We start from the raw sequence: 14,489 nt of genomic DNA, 5'->3' as shown, positions 1-14,489 counted from the left end.
TATGTTGAATACCAACTGTTGAGTTTCTTGACCTCATCTGAACAGTTCTCTGATGTGTATGGTCAAAGGAAGGTCATGGATCCCAGGAAAGCATCTCCCTACCACACCTGCTCCGTCTCTGTGTTCTTTGTTCCTGTAAGTCCCCAGTTTATTGCCATCTCCTGCCTCCACTCTCCTTGCTGGCACAGGCTTTTTTGAATATGATGTGTCTCGTTCCTGGCTCATTGTTTGGCATTTCACTGAAACACCTGCTATCAGACCTCAGGAATAGGGAGAGTTATTTTTTGCCTGGTCAGGAATGAGCATTTGGTGGGAGTCATTTCTTTAGTGTGCAGTGCTCTGAACCCAGTGCTTTGGGTGTGGAGGTCCAAGGCATTTCCTTGGGGAATCTGGTCAGCTTCCTGGTATAGAAGACTTAAGTTAGCCACAATCCTTAAAGCAGTCCTATGAGAACATATAAAATACACTTCTATGTTAGAAATGTCCTAGCATTTTTGGAATTAGGTACTTTTGAGTGTTTTTATTCCATAGACATCATGGATGCCATATCTCAATTGCATTTCAATTACTGACTTATACTTCCGCAGTATAAATTTTGTAACTTCTTGACCACAAACTAGGCTGAGCACTGAGCTTTCTTCCTTTCTTTCCCTCCCTCCCTCCCTCCCTCCCCCTTTCCTCTTCCTTCTTCACTCCCTCCCTCTTCTCCTTCCTCCTTCCTTCCTTCCTCCCTCCCTCCCTCCCTCCATCTCCCTCCTTCTCCTTCCTTCTCTCTCTCTCTCTCTCTCTCTTTCCCTCTCTGGCTTGGGTGATTGATGATGCCATTCAGAAACAGAGAAGATGATCTATTCAGTTTCTAATATGTCAAATTTGAATTATCTAAACAGGTAGAGATATCCTCTACCCAGTTATGTCATACATAGTAGAAACTTTATAAACACCTGTGATTAAATATATTTGGGGTCCAGTTCTGGAGCTCAGCAGAGAGGGCAGCCTGAAGATGTAAGTAGGGGTCTTCAACATACAGAGTGGACAACATGGGCGTCTTGGGTTTAGAAGATGTCCCTTGGGGAATCTGCACAATGGGAGAGTGAAGGACAAAGCTCTGGGGAAACAGACCAGGGGCCGGCAGAGGACCTGAGAAAGAGCAGTTAGAGAAAAGTGAAGATAACCAGGAAAGAGAGAGGTAATGGAAACTGAGGGAAGGGAAGATGCAAGAGAGGCTGTGTGACAAAGAAGAAAAGGCCTGCAGTGCCCTGAATCCTGCAGCCCCCAGCCCTGGCACCTGGGGGCAGGGAGCAATCACTATATAGTCACAAAGTTTGTTGCTTTTTATAGAGAGGAAGGACTCATTCAGAACCACAATGAGCAACATTGCCCCCTTTAAACATTATTTTTTATTAATAAACCTCCACAGAATTAACAGTATTTTATTTTTAAAAAATTTCTCTTCTTTTTTTTTTTAACCATTATTCATCATCTCTTTGATTATTTGCTCAAACCCAGTACACGTGTATAGGGGTATCAGAATTGAGAACTGAGGGAAACTACTTTATTAACGAGAGAAGAGTGCTTATTCATATAGTTCCTTTAGCCCTCAGTCTTATAATGTCTACTCATTTTCAGATAAATTTCCCCCCTTTCCTTTAATGAAGTTATGTCATAGATCTGTAGCACAGATTCTTTGCTTAAATTTAAAAACATTTAAAAATAAATGTGTACCCCCTTCACTCATTTCTCCTACCACCCCACCCCCTGCCTCTGGGAATCACTAATCTGTTTCCTGTATCTGAGCTTGTTTTGTGTTTTGTTTGTTTGTTTTAGGGTCCACATATAAGAGAGGTCAAATGGTATTTGTCATTCTCTGTCTGACTTATTTCACTTAGCATCATGCTGTCCACCCATGTTGTTGCAAATGGCAAGACTTCTTTTTTTTCTTTTTTTTTTTTTGCGGTACGCGGGCCTCTCACTGTTGTGGCCTCTCCTGTTGCAGACCACAGGCTCCGGATGCACAGGCCCAGCAGCCGTGGCTCACGGGCCCAGCCGCTCTGTGGCATGTGGGATCTTCCCGGACCAGGGCACGAACCCGTGTCCCCTGCATTGGCAGGCAGACTCTCAACCACTTCACCACCAGGGAAGCCCAAGATTTCATTCTTTTTATGGCTGAGTAATATTCCATCGTGTGTGTATGTGTGTGTGTGTATATATAATGTATATAAAATTCTTTATTCATTCATCCATTGATAGACACTTCTGTTGTTTCCATATCTTGGCTATTGTAAAATAATGCTGTAGTGAATATGGGGGTGCATATATATTTTTGAGTTAGTGTTTTTGTTTTCTTTGGATAAATACCCAGAAGTAGAATTACTGGGTCATATGGTAGTTATAGTTTTAATTTTTTGCAGAACCTCCATAATGTTTTCCACAGTGGCTGCACCAGTTTATACTCTTACCAACAGTGCACAAGGGTTCCCTTTTCTCCACATCCTCACCAATACTTGTTATTTCTTGTCTTGTTGATAATAGCCATCCTAACAGGTGTGAAGTGATATCACATTGTGGTTTTGATTTGCATTTCCCTGATGACTAATGATGTTGACCTCCTTTTAGATTACTGATTCAGTCTTCTTACTAGTAATTTTTCTATTCCTATTTTCTACTTAATCATGATTCTCTCTTCATAGTTGTATATTTCTGGGAATTTATTTCTTCTAGGTTGTCCAATTTCTTGGTGTATAATTTTTCATAGTAGTCTCTTATGATCCTTTGTATTTATGTTGTACCATTTGTGATATTTCCTCTTTTGCTTCTGTTTTATTTATTTGAGTCCTCCCTTTTTTTCTTGGTAACTCTAGCTAAAGACTTGTCAATTTTGTTTATCTTTTCAAAGAACCAGCTTTAAGTTTCACTGAACTTCTGTATTGTCTTTTTGGTCTCTGTTTCTGCTGTAATCTTTGTGATTTCCTTACTTCTACTAACTTTGAGCTTCATTTGTTCTTCTTTTTCTACTTCCTTGAAGTGTAAAGTTCGGTTGTTTGAGACTTCTTGTTTCTTGAGGTAGGTATTTATTGTTATGAACTTCTCTCTTAGAACTGCTTTTGCTGCATCCCCCAAATTTTGGTATATTTCCATTTTTGTTTGTCTCAAGGTATTTTTAAATTTCTCTCTTGATTTCTTCTTTGAGCCATTGGTTGTTTTGTTCTTTTTTTTCCATGTTCACTCTTGTTTTAATTATATACAGCAGAGACCCTGACATTCAGAGTACCAAAAAAATCCCATAACTACTGTTCCTACCAAATAGATATTTAACATATGATGCTTATTGAGAACCTACTGTGTACATGGGGCTCTGCTAAGTACGGGAGGGGGTGGTTACAAAGAAGTATAAGGCTTGCTCTCTGCCCTCAAAGAACTTACAACAAAAGGCTGATGAACTAAGGGACACGTGGGCAGGCAATATACAAGATGTGATACATGTACAGGAAGGTGAGGCCGCTGTGATGTGATGCAGTTTGAAATCCAGACTTTGCTGCTTATTAGCTGTGTCAGCTTGAAAAGTCACTGAACCCCTCTGAGCTTCACTTTCCTCATTTGTAAAACGGACTACGAAGCCTACCTCAAAAGCTTATCATGATGTAATGAGCTAAGGCACATGGAAATCTTAAGGTGTCGTTATTATGGTTTCTCTGTGCTAGATACTCAAGAACGGCTCCTGGATCTGTGGGATTTGGGTTTGGCTTTGAAGAATGGATAGGACTGAGAAAGCAGAGAGTTAGGGAAGGAAGCCATTCACCCAGAGCTCTCCATAGGCAACAGCGTGACCTAAGTAGTGTTTGTCTTCCCACTCTAGTATTTCATTACCACATCCTTACCCGAAAATCCCCTTTTCAGGATCCTGTTTTGCAGAGACACATTGCTGCCATGATCTGAAACTTTAATATGCGCCCCCCCTCAGAGTCAGTCCCTCTGTGCCTTCCAAGGAAGCTGCTGTCTAATCCAATAAGCCAGACAAAGTGGCAGTATGTCTCAATTTACTGATCTGTAAAGTGGGGGTAACATTACCTCCCTTTCCTTCCTTAAGGTTTACTGTGAGAAGCAAATGATATCATTGATGTGGAAGCACTTTGTAATTGTGAGGTTCTAACTACATAGGATGTTGTTAGGATTACAAACTCAGCTGCTGATTGAATTCAATTAGATGCTACGTGGAAAGATAGGCCTGACACAATATCTGGTCTGTAGGCTCTTTCTTGAGAAATGTCAAAAGGTATATATTATTAAATCGAAAGAGTGAAAAGAGATCATCTTTAAGGTCTGTTGTTCTCTCTTAGGGGAAAGTTTTTAACGTTTAAAAATCTAGAATCCGGGGCTTCCCTGGTGGCGCGGTGGTTGAGAGTCTGCCTGCTGATGCAGGGGACACGGGTTCGTGCCCCGGTCCGGGAAGATCCCACATGCTGCGGAGCGGCTGGGCCCGTGAGCCATGGCTGCTGAGCCTGAGCGTCTGGAGCCTGTGCTCCGCAACGGGAGAGGCCACAGCAGTGAGAGGCCCATGTACCGCAAAAAAAAAAAAAAAAAAAAAAAAAAATCTAGAATCCATGACGTGTGCTTTGTAATCAACCCCCCAAAATGACCGTTGAGAAACGGGGTTCAGTCAGGCCAAGCAGGAGGGAGGAGAAGCACCTTGCCTGCTGCGGGTGTTGGGGGAGAGACCTGTGGACTGATGGAGTCTGGTAGCACTTGCCCGACATCTCAGCTGGTGGCCTCCTCTCTCACTGAGCAGAGTGCTAGGCTAGTTTCCGCAACTCTAAAACAGCCTATTTTTACAAGGGTTTCCCAGTAGGTGGATTTTTCACTTGTCCTTCTCTTTTCTGTCTGTAATGCTGTCTCCTTTGGGCAGTTTCCCCAGCACCTCCACTGGGTTTTATGATTGGATGGACATTGAGACTTTTATTCCTGTGGGTGTTGGGTTTCATTTTTATTCCTAAACCTTTATGGTCTTCTGGTCCCTTGCAGGCTGAAGCATAAGGAGGGGCTGATTTTCCTAAAGCAGAGGCCGGTGGAGGCTCTTTGGGCTGAGCAGGAGCTGGAGCTGAAGCGGGAGGTGGAGCCGGAGCCCCGACCCATTGGTGTTTTAGTAGCATGTTGTTTAATCGCCACATAGTTTTGAATTTTCCAGCTTTCTTCATGTAATTAATTTTGGTTTCATACCATTGTACCTGGAAAAAAGGTACTTGATATGATTCCAGTCCTCTTAAATTTATTAAGACTTGTTTTCTGGGGGCTTCCCTGGTGGCACAGTGGTTGAGAATCTGCCTGCCAATGCAGGGGACACGGGTTCGAGCCCTGGTCTGGGAAGATCCCACATGCCGTGGAGCAACTAGGCCCATGAGCCACAACTACTGAGCCTGCGTGTCTGGAGCCTGTGCTCTGCAACAAGAGGGGCCGCAACAGTGAGAGGCCTGTGCACCGCGATGAAGAGTGGGCCCTGCTTGCTGCAACTAGAGAAAGCCCTCGCACAGAAACGAAGACCCAACACAGCCAAAAATAAATAAATAAAATAAAATAAAATAAAATAAATAAATTAAAAAAGACTTGTTTTTTGGCCTAACATATTATCTGTCCTGGAAAATGTTTCATGTGTACTTGAGAAGAGTGTGTATTGTGTTGCTTTTGTATGGAATTTTCTATATATACCTGTTAAGTTCATTTGGTCTAATGTGTCATTTAAGGCTGATGTTCCCTTATCGATTTTCTGTGTGAATGATCTATCCATTGATGTAAGTGGGGTTTTAAAATTCCCTACTATGGTATTGCTGTCTGTTTCTCTCTTTAGGTCTGTTAATGTTTGCTTTATATATTTAAGTGCTTCTGTGTTGGGTGCATATATATTTACATATGTTATATACTCTTGTTGGAGTGACTCCTTTATCATTATAAAACTCCCCTCCACTCTGTCTTATGGCACAGCTGGCTCTCCTTTGTGGACGCCAGAGAGCCCCCAGGAAAGCAGACCAGATGATACCTCAAGCTGGTCTCAAAGAAGTAGAAGTTTGATCGGGGTTTTTCATTGTCCCAGGATCCTCCCTTATAATCCTGTCCCAGGTCCAGTTCTCTCCCAGGACATTGACTACCCACATTCCAGATGGGGATAAAGAGGAAATTGTCAGGAAGGATGGTTCTTATCAGCTGGCCACTGTCACTTTCACCCCTTATTTGGACATGCTTATCCTGTTGTTGTTCTCCTATTACCTCCATTTCATTAAGGCTTTTTTTTTTTTCTGAGGTTTTATCTTGTTCTTTCATTTGGAACATATACCTCTGTTCATTTTCTTGACACTCTGTTTTGGTTTCTGTACAGTAGATGAAACAATCGCCTCTCTCAGCCTTGAAGGAGTGGCCTTGTGTAGGAGATGAAGCTTGTTGTTCAACCCTGCCCCAATGCTTTTTTGTCTCTCAAACCTTTGTGCTTATGCAAGCAGCCTATTATATTTTTAATAACTCCCAGTAATTGAGAATGTGCCAAGACCTGTCAGCATCCCTAATGGGAGGATCTCAGCCCCTAGATTCAGGCTGTTTAGAAGCCAGACCCTCAGGCAGTGGCTTTTTAAAGTATGAAAATGTACACATATACATTTTTTGTAGGACCATAAGTGTAAGCTCTGCTGGCCAGGTGACCTGGCAGTCACAAAAATCAGGGCTCCAAACAAGTATATAAGCTCTTTCTGGGAGATACTGGTGAACTGGAACGAGGCAGAGGGAGAGTGCCAAGATGGCATCCACAGCCTGCATTCCTCGTTCTGTAATTACGGAGAGCAGCTCCGTAATCCACTACATGTGTGCTGAACCTGAAGCCTGCCCCTCAGGCTGGAGCTCCAGGATAAGCCAAGAAGCCTCCTTCACAGATGACTGGGGTATGTGCATCAGTCTGCCTCCGGCTCAGTCCCTGGGCTGGCAGCCTGCCAAGAACCATCTCTCTGATTTGCTACAATCTTGTAGGATCCACAAATGCAAGTCCCCCTGTCCACCAGAGCCAGGCAATCAAGGGGCATCCCCTAGGCAGCAACTGCAAAAACTGGGGCGTCAGATACAAAAACCAAGGCAGTAGCCAAGTGTAAAGCTTCCTTCCAGGAGACACCGGCTCTCTGGAGGGCAGCAGAGGGAGAGCATGAAGACAGTGCCTGCCCTCCAAGGCCTCTGAAAAGGATTACAGTCAACCCCTAGATGTGTGTTTAATTAGAAGCTTGCCCCTCAGGCCACAGCCATGATGATAAGCTAATAGGTCTTCTTCACAGAAAGATAGGCTTCTGGGTCTGTTGCCTCTTGCTGTGCCCCGGGGGTGGTAGCTGCTTAAGAATTCTTTCTCCTTTGGTTGTGTGAGACCCACAAGTGTAAGCACCACTGCCTGCCAGAGCCAGGTGATGGAGATGTGTACTCTGGCATCAGCTGCAAAAATTGGGGTATGAGCTCCTTTCTGGGTGACACTGATTTTTACAGTCCCAGGGGACCAGGAATGCAAGCTCCACTTGCCTCCAGAGCCAGGTGGTCAAGAGGTATCCCCCGCCCCAGGTGGCAGCCACAGAGATCTGGGCACCAGGCACATGGAAAGAGCTCCTTCTGGGAGATACTGGTGCTCTGGAGCACAGCAAAGGGAGAGTGCGAAGATGGCCCCACCAGTCTCCATCCCTGGAGAATGCTCCAGCAGGCTTCTAGAGGTGTGCGTTAAATTAGATGCCTGCCCCTCAGGTCAACACTAATATAATCAGGTCAACACTAATATAAGCAGGTGAGCCTCCTTCACGTTAAATCAGGGCTTGATTGGCTGCCTCTGAGCTGGGCCCGGGGGCGGGTACATCTGAGCACGGGGCCGCTTTAAGAGCTGGCTCTCAGATAGCTACAGCTCTGCGTCTCAAGATGTGAGCCCTGTTGGTTTTCAAAGTTAGGGCTTTTGGGGGCTCGTCTCTCAGGTGTAGGTCCTAAAAGGTAAGGTGTCCAATGTGGGGTTCAAACTCTTTCCTTCTTGGGGAGAAGCTCCGGGTTTTGAGTTTTCTCCTGGTTGTGGCTCACTGGGGTGAGCTGGGGGTGGCGTTTATATCGAGATTGTATGCCCGTTTCCATGTGGTTTCCTTCTTGTTTGCCAGATGTGTAGTGGTCATTCAGCCGGACTTGGACTTTAGGTTTTCTTTCTTTCTTTCTTTCTTTCTTTTTTTTTTTTTTTTTTTTGCGGTACACGGGCCTCTCACTGTTGTGGCCTCTCCCACTGCGGAGCACAGGCTCCGGACGCGCAGGCTCAGCGGCCATGGCTCACGGGCCCAGCCGCTCCGCCGCATGTGGGATCCTCCCAGGCCGGGCCACAAACCTGCGTCCCCTGCATCGGCGCGCGGACTCTCAACTGCGCCACCAGGGAAGCCCTAGGTTTTCTTAAGAGAAAAATTTTCCGTATGTAGCTGTAGACTCAGTGTGTCTGTGGGAGGAGGTGAGTTCAGGATCTTCTTATGTTGCCATCTTGAACCGGAACTTTTCTAGACAGAATTTTAAACACTCTTCAAATCATGCGAAAGCTTGCTGCCTACAGGTTTTTAGAGAAAGTCATAGGAAACGAACTTTTTTTTTTTTTTTTTTGCGGTACGCGGGCCTCTCACTGCTGCGGCTTCTCCCGCCGCGGAGCACAGTCTCCGGACGCGCAGGCTCAGCGGCCATGGCTCCCGGGCCCAGCCGCTCCGCGGCACGTGGGATCCTCCCGGACCGGGGCACAAACCCACGTCCTCTGCATCGGCAGGCGAACTCCCAACCACTGCGCCACCAGGGAAGCCCATGAAAGGAACTTTTTAAGTAGTATCAATGCTAAAAGAATTATCCTGGCGGCGTAAACCATTGTGAAGGTTTTCCAAAGTGCTCCTTGACACAGTAGGGCCTCCATGATTGAGATTTGAACTCCTGTGATCTGCTTAATACTGACAAGGTTATTCTAAGGGCTTTGTGCTTTCAAACGTGAGCAGCATGTTATTACCCTAGATTTCAACGGAACTTCTGAAATGCCAAGAGTTTGCCTGCTGTTCCTAAGCTCGGAGAAATATAATCTGGTCCAGCAGGTCGGAGGACCTTACCTTTGGATGTGGCCCACCGTGAATGTGAAATGCTAAGTCTTCATAGCCAGATCATTTGAAATGGCCTTTCAGTTCTTAATTAGTAGATGCTTTCTCTACCACTGACTACCTGGGAGTGACGTGAAGGAGAATTTGCCTAGTTTGCGGGGGGGGGGGGGTGCCTGGGAGAGCCATTATCACTCACAGTGTGTTAGAAATGAAAGATTGAAGAAAGGATGATTAAAGCCCCAGCAGCTGCCTTCACAAAGGAACTTCAGGAGAAAAAGCAGTTTAGTGTAAACGTGGCAAGTCTTCATATTGGAGCTTGATGAAATTAAAGGCAATGCCAGGTAATATAAACCACTGTTGAATCTTTCTTTTATTAAAACTGGGTTAAAACAAGGAGTAGAAATTTGTCAGGTGCAGTAATTACTTTGGTACTTTACTGATGAAAGCTCTCTTGGGCAAAGCCCTCCTCATCTATTTTCCATTTCCTCCTAAGTTAGACTTTCAGCTGCTAGAAGAGAATAAATATGAGCTAAGAAGAGGGTAACTTCAAAGCCTATCCATTTATGAATTAAATATTTCTAAGGGTAATACTGGTGATGTTTTCCCTCACTCTTTCAGTTGCCCTGAATTACTACCTTGAGAAAATTTCTAGATTATTTGGTCAATTATATTCTTAGGGGAACAGAGAAACATATATGTTGGTGACCATAGAAACAGGAAAAAAAACTCTGAGACAACATTTGTTGCATGTGAAAATACTATAACCCAGCTGTTGCAGCTAAAGCAGGAGATGGAAGAAGGATACTGGGGCATTAATAGTGGGATAAAAGAAACTGATAAAGAAGAGAAAAGTCTGTGAGGTCCTTGCTTGTAGTGTGGTCTTTGAAGCAGCATAAATGTCACCTGGAAGAAATCACCTGTTAGAAATGCAGAATCTCAGGCCTTACCCCAGAATACTGAGTCAGAGTCTGCATTTTAATGTGATCTGCAGGTGATTCATATGAACATTTGGGTTTAAAAAACTCTGATCTATGGGCAGCCCTATAGATGCCCATCTAAGTGCTATCAAAGCCAGGGAGACCTATACAATTCAGAGGATATCCACAGCTTCTCAGAAGGCATTTGCAGAGGGCATGCCAGTGGAAGGAATTACACATTCAGTGCTGGTGAAGATAGCAACAAATAGCTAGAGAAATAGAAATTCACAGGAAATCTTTAATTTTTAAAATTTTATTTAAGTGTAGTTGACTTATAATGTGTTAATTTCTGCTGTACAGCAGTGACTCAGTTATACACATATCTATTCTTTTCCATTATGGTTTATCACAGGATTTTTTAAAATAAATTTTATTTTATTTAGTTTTTTTAAATTTTTGGCTGCATTGAGTCTTCATTGCTGTGTGCGGGCTTTCTCTAGTTGTGGTGAGCAGGGGCTACTCTTTATTGCGGTGCATGGGCTTCTCATTGCGGTGGCTTGTTGTGGAGCACAGGCTCTAGGCACGCAGGCTGTAGAGCACAGGCTCAGAAGTTGTGGTGCACGGGCTTAGTTGCCCCGCGGCATGTGGGATCTTCCTGGACCAGGGCTCGAACCCATGTCCCCTGCATTGGCAGGCGGATTCTTAACCACTGTGCCACCGGGAAAGTCCCTATCACAGGATATAGAATATAGTTCCCTGTGCTATACAGTAGGACCTTGTTGTTTATCCATTCTGTATATACTAGTTTGTACCTGCTAATCCTAAACTCTCAATACTTCCCTCCCCTACCTCCACTCCCCTTTGGCAACCACCAAGTCTGTTCTCTGTCTGTGAGTCTCTGTTTCGTAGATATGTTCATTTGTGTCATGGACAAGAAATTTTTATAGTTAAGGCAAGAAAGCTCTCTGCTTTAAGGACTGAAATGGTGCAGTAGTAGAAAGAAGTTAAAACTCTTTGCAGTATATTTACTTGTTGTGAAAAAAGGCACCGAATGATCCAAACAAGGGCAGCATGGCTGAGTGTGAGACGTGGAGCTACTGGAAGCAGAAGGGACACTCAGCACCAGGCAGCAAGACAGGGGTGTGGTCCAGGATAAAGATCTGCTTCTAATCAATTTTTGCTCATAGCTTTTGTAGTGAGGTGGAGTTAACAATAAACCCAGACCATGGTTATCCACGTTAATTCTTAGTAATTTACTGCATATCCTTATCTATTCCCATGTGCACTTAAATTAACTCTTGAATAAACTCTACATAATTTGTTCGTAAATAGGTTTTGTTTCTTCACAAGCGTGGGTTCATTTCCCAGCTTTTATATGCCGTGTGACTTTTGACCACCTGTATCTTAGCCTCACTTGCCTGTTTCTTCAGCTTTAAAATGGAGATAACAGTAGTACTCACCTCAGAGGTTTGTTTGAGAATTAAATGAATTAGTACATGTTATTTGCTTAAAAGAGCACCTGACATCTAGTTAGGGCTTAATAATTATTAGTTATGATTATTATAAAGTCTTGAAATAAAAGTATCCATTCAGATACTTAAGGAGAGGCAGCTGAACCAGGAGGATTTAACCAGCACTGGCAATCACTCTGCTAGGACAGATCACATCAGTTGGACATATTATTTTTATTTTTATTTATTTTATTTTTTAAATTTTATTATTTTTTATTATTATTTTTTTTTCCGGTACGCGGGCCCCTCACTGTTGTTGCCTCTCCCGTTGCGGAGCACAGGCTCCGGACGCGCAGGCTCAGCGGCCATGGCTCACGAGCTTAGCCACTCCGCGGCATGTGGGATCTTCCCGGACCGGGGCAGGAACCCGTGTCCCCTGCATCGGCAGGCGGACTCTCAACCACTGCGCCACCAGGGAAGCCCTAGACATATTATTTTTAGATGCTCCAGACCTTAAATATGGATAATAACATAAAAACCAGATAGGATTTTGAGTAGTCATAACTTAAATGTATTCTTATATACCTAAGGAATGAACTCCCTGGAAATGGAAAATCCATTACTTACCTTTGCTTCCAGAAATCTCTTTCATTTTCTTGGGTCCTTTCTATCCTTACTCATAGAAAGTATATGGAAGGCCAAGTCCATACCAGTAGTTCTTGGATAAATAGTGATAGCTGAAGTATTGTGGCTGAATTTCACTCCTTTAAAAATTGACTGAGGAATTGAACTTAATTTGTAGCTGTATTATGCATCTTGATCCATGTGACAGGAATACTAGAAAATGATGTAGTGAAATTGTAAAATGTTTAGGATCAGCTGGATCTCATTAAGAATGAGCTATTTGTGCTTAAAACCTACTTTAGTGAAAAAATGTTTTTCTCAACTACTTTGCAGTAGTTTTTCATGTGCATTTTGAAGATTTTCCTCTTCCTCTTCCTGTTCCTTCTGCTTTCTTGAGGGGCATTTCTGCAAGGAAATGTCATTATAAACACCATTTGTCATAGGTGATGGCAATAATCTCCAAAAGCAATGCATTTGAATAGCTCTCCTTGAAGAGGCAGGACAGTGATGTAAAGTAAATACGTTTGACCCATGTTATAGACCGGATATCTGAAAACTTTTCCTTCTGGTCATGGTTCTGCTCTGACGTTGCTGTCATCTCCCTTCTCGAAGCCTCTGTGTCCCATCTATGAAATCTGAACTAAAATATAAAATCACATATTCAACCAACTTAAAATTCTAGGCCTCTATGATTAGGACCCTACACAAAGGAATTATGAAAAGCATTTCTAACCGATTAGTTAAATTTCACCTGGTTTAGGAGAATTGGGGTCAGGGACCAACACGAGACTACCCTGGGGAGAAATGCAGGTCTTTTCCTGAATATACTTTACTTGGGTAAATGTAATTTCTGAGAATTTCTTTTCTTGATTTTTTTCCTTCAGTCTGGGGCCATGTTGGTCAGCCTTTTTTTTTTTTTTTTTTGCGGTACGCGGGCGTCTCACTGCTGTGGCCTCTCCCCCTGCGGAGCACAGGCTCCAGACGCGCAGGCTCAGCGACCATGGCTCATGGGCCCAGCCGCTCCGCGGCATGTGGGATCTTCCCAGACGGGGCACGAACCCGTGTCCCCTGCATCGGCAGGCGGACTGTGCCACTAGGGAAGCCCGGTCAGCCTTTTTGTAATATGAATTTTTATTTTCAAAATGGACTTTCTCACATCTCTCTCTGTACTACTGAAGATGTTGACAATCTATACAAAATCAGGAGAAAGAGGTCTTTGAGACGCTAATGCATTACACTCAGTCTCTTGGCCCAGGTGGCCCAGGTTTGGTGAGGAGGACATGGCAAAGATGCAAGGAAGTCCTGAGCCAGCAGGGATTACTGTAATTGAATTCCTGGGCAGCCCCTTGCTGCCTTCCAGCCCAGGCACACATCTTTGCCTTTTTTCTATTTTCTGGCTTCCATAAATAATCCGCAAAGTGGGCAGTTGGCGGCCAGAAAATCAATTGGCCCTTATATCTTCTCTAATTTCTCATTGCCAAGCATTCGCAAGGCATTGTAGGGAATAAACTAACTCTTCTACCTGTTACGGTGCTTTTGATAGATGACAAGACATAGATAGATTCAGGGTGGAACAAACAGGTAAAGTTCTATAGCTGAGTACACTCTATCTGGACTTCCTTTTATCTTGTGTAACTGTAGAGGACAATGTTTTCCCAAATACCATATTATTAATATAAATAATAATTTAAATGTTATCTTTTTTTAACTCTACTTTTTTAAAACTACATTTGTGTTGTGTGACAGAAACTGTGGGTATTATAAGTAAATAGAAAATAGGGATGACAAAATGAAAAGTAAAATCATAAAGTACATGAACATTCCTAAGGCTTTGAAACATGCATGTGAGGAGACCAGCAGACACATATATTGGGTGCTCAAGAAATATTTAATGGATGAATGGAATTTTCCAAAACAGTTATTTGTATTTCTTCCCACCGTCAGCTTAGGAGATAACCTATTTGTTTTATACTTGCCAATGTTGTTCAATTCTTTTCCATTTTTTAACAATTTAAGTGATATATTCTTACTACACACCTATGAGAATGGCTAAAATTAAAATATTAAAAATACTAAATGCTGGTGAAAATGTAGAGCAACAGGAACTGTCATCCATTGCTGGTGAGAATGCAAAATTGTACAGCAACACTAGAAAATGGCTTGACAGTTTCATATAAAGGTAATCATATACTTATCATAAGACTCTGCAAGCACACTCCTAGGTATTTGCCCAAGAGGAATGAAGACTCGTGTTGATATAAAAACTCTACACAAATGCTTAGAGTAGCTCTATTCATAATCACCCTAAACTAGAAACAGCCTAAATGTGGGCTTCAGTGGGCAAGTGAATAAACAGACTGCTGCATTCATGTGATGGAATTCTACTCAGCAGTATAAAGAAC

At 43.2% G+C, this 14,489-nt stretch overlaps 1 long non-coding RNA gene across 1 annotated transcript; it reads left to right on the top strand.

Moving 5' to 3' along the window:
- Positions 1-2,908: 2,908 nt before the first annotated feature.
- Positions 2,909-5,906, top strand: LOC309799873. The gene is made up of 2 exons (XR_014293372.1): positions 2,909-3,060; positions 5,017-5,906. It is a non-coding gene; the product is annotated as an uncharacterized lncRNA (long non-coding RNA).
- Positions 5,907-14,489: the final 8,583 nt, after the last annotated feature.

The sequence above is a fragment of the Mesoplodon mirus genome (genome assembly GCF_964341445.2).
Source record: "Mesoplodon mirus genome assembly, chromosome: 1".
NCBI lineage: Eukaryota > Metazoa > Chordata > Mammalia > Artiodactyla > Ziphiidae > Mesoplodon > Mesoplodon mirus.
The sequence above is the reverse complement of the archived record's forward strand: the minus strand, read 5'-3'. Positions and strand labels throughout refer to the sequence as shown.